Raw genomic sequence first — 3021 nt, 5'->3', positions numbered from 1 at the left:
AAAATAACCTACCCAATACCTTCCCTTTCCATTCTTATATTCAGACTGCACCTTTATTCTTTCCTCAACCCACTGGACTTCCCTGAAATTAACTGCCTGAGGATCAACCAACTGCAAACTCCCATGGACACTTTTTCATTCCAATCTCATTAGAACTACTGACTCCATCATCCTTTTCAAAATTCTCCTCTGTTGGTTTTCCTTTACCAGTTTCTCCTGATTCTTTTCTACTTACCAGTTAACTTCGCTGCCTTTTCTCTCTGCCACCCCCTCAAAGACCGCTTCTCACTCCATCTGCTCTTCATTGCAATCCTCACTCCCTCATCTTCTATTACTAAATGCCTCTTTAATTTCTTTCTCCAGTTAAGTCATCTCTACCTAGATGTCCCACATGTGCTTCAAACTCAAGTTATCCCCAAATGAATTTTAATCTTCTTTCTCAAACCTTCTTCCTGTGTCCCTTAGTGTATGTGGAACCAGCATCCAGTTGATCAAACCAGAGACCCTGGAGTAGCCTATAATTCTTTCTTCTCCCTCACTTTTATTCACTATCTACATATTGTCACTGAGTACTGTCAGCTGGGGTTTCTCTGGTTCCTGGCACAGAAAAATCTCATGTATGTACAAAAATATTTGAAGAAGAGTACTGGAGTAGTTCACAGAAACAAAGAAAAACTAAACATCATGAAGGATAGGAACCGCGCAGCTCCCAGGATCTCTGCAACAGGAATTGAAGATCATCCCCCAAGGAACTGCAACCAAATGATCCAGCAACAGCATAGCCTTTCATTTCTGGATGTTGCAGAATGAGAATCCGAAGTCCCAAACTTTGATTCAAGCTTGGTTGAAATTAAAACAAACCATAGGTTGAAATGATAATAGATAAGAGATAAATGACCTTGTTGACATAAATTCTCTGGGAGGGCTTCCCTGGTGGCACAGTGGTTGAGAGTCCGCCTGCCGATGCAGGGGAAACGGGTTCATGCCCCAGTCCGGGAAAATCCCACATGCCGCGGAGCGGCTGGGCCCATGAGCCATAGCCGCTAAGCCTGCGCGTCCGGAACCTGTACTCCGCAATGGGAGAGGCCCGCGTACCGCAAAACAAAAAACAAAAAAATAAATAAAAAATAAATAAATAAATAAAAATAAATAAATTCCCTGGGAATCCAAAGTACTCTGTTGGTCTAGCATTTCTCAACAATAGAAGAGATAATTAGAAAATTTTGCATTCTGATGACTAGAGGAGCACAATGAATAAGAGATTAACTCTTAAAGGGGCAAAGGTCATGTGTAATTTCCAACCTACGCATTCTCTATTTCTTGTTATTATGATATAGTTCTTTAATAAGAGGTTCCTGTCTTAAGCAATTGAATTTTCTTTCTCTTTTTTTGGCTGCATCAGGTCTCCATTGCTCTGCGTGGGCTTTCTCTAGTTGCCGCGAGCAGGGGCTACTCTTCCTTGCGGTGCGCGGGCTCTAGGCGCGCAGGCTTCAGTAGTTGTGGCACACGGGCTTAGTTGTGGCTCTCGGGCTCTAGTGTGCAGGCTCAGTAGTTGTGGTGCACGGGCTTAGTTGCTCCACGCGCGGCATTTGGGACCTTCCTGGACCAGGGCTCGAACCCGTGTCACCTGCATTGGCAGGCAGATTCTTAACCACAGGGCCACCAGGGAAGCCCCCTCCAGCTTCTCCTTGATGTCCCCTCCATTTTCAGGTGAAGAATATGCATTCAGACCTGGGACTGGACAGCTTCTTGACTTCGGGCAGCCCCGTTTCCTCGGCTTGCCTTGCTGTCTGTGAGATGAGCGCAGGGGTTCATTTAGTTGAGCTTGTTCTGTTCCTTTAAAGTCTCAGAGCCTTGACTCACCCTGCTCCTTCAGTCTAGAATGCTTTTCTCTCCCAAGGGCACTGCTCCAAAAGTCACTTAGTTATAGGACACTCCCAACAATCCTTCTGGAGTTCGTCAGCCCTTTTTGCTATTCCCCCAGTAATCCCTGCCAGTACCATTCACATATTCAACAAATATCTGTTGAGCACCTACTACATGCCAGGTACTGTTCTAGGGCCTGGAGAGTGTATTTCCATGGAACAAATCAGATAAAAATCCTTATCCTTGTGGAATTGATAGTCTAGTGAAAAAAACAGAAAATAAGCAGTAATCAAGTAACAAAATGATATGATATGTTGAAAGGGGAAATAGGAGTGGGGATGGGATTCTACTTTAAGCAGAGAAGTGACAGAGCTTCACTGAGAAGATATGAAAGGATGGGAACGTGAGCCATACAGGATACCTAGGCAGGCAGCAAGTCAGCCATACGTGCCAGGCAGGTTGGAGGGAGAGGGAGAGCAAGGAGGCCATTGTGACTAGAGCAGGGAAGTGGGGGTAGAGGTCAGGGAGGTTATGAGTGGCCAGATTCCATCGGCCTTGTAGCCCACTGTAAAAATTAGAATTTCTACCTTGGGTGAAATGGGAAAGCTTTAGCGGGTTTTCAGTAGAGGAAGTCCATAATCTGTTTTTCGTTTTTTAATCATCTCTCTGGCTGTAACGTGAAGAGACAAGAGAAGAAAAGTGAAATCAAGAAGCTATTGGAATAATCCAGGCGAGACATGATGGTGGTTTGGACCTATGGTGGCAGGCGTGTAAGCCATAAAATTAATATTTGTTTAATTCAAGTTGCGGCATTAATTATGGCTTGCAGTGAATGCATCACTAATATGCTTCTGCGGTGGGTTTTTGCAGCCTGGATTTCGGAGAAGGGTAAGGAAGAGGGGAGGGACGGTTTGAGGTTACCAAGGAAACAGAACATCATAGATCTGAAAACCTGAGATAGCTCTAGGCCTTTAGGCCTCTGGCGCAGCAATAATTCCGCAGCTGAGACCACCAGCGCTTCCCAAAGACCATGCGCAACAGGCCGGGCTGGGAGCCTATGGAAAGCACGGGACTTTCGCAAAGTGGGACAAGCGCATCCCGGGAATCGTAGTTCTGCGCCCCTGCGCAGGCGCACTGAGCCCCCCGCCGGTGGGG

The sequence above is a fragment of the Kogia breviceps genome, chromosome 8, assembly GCF_026419965.1.
Source record: "Kogia breviceps isolate mKogBre1 chromosome 8, mKogBre1 haplotype 1, whole genome shotgun sequence".
Taxonomy (NCBI): Eukaryota; Metazoa; Chordata; class Mammalia; order Artiodactyla; family Physeteridae; genus Kogia; species Kogia breviceps.
Note: the sequence above shows the minus strand (reverse complement) of the source record.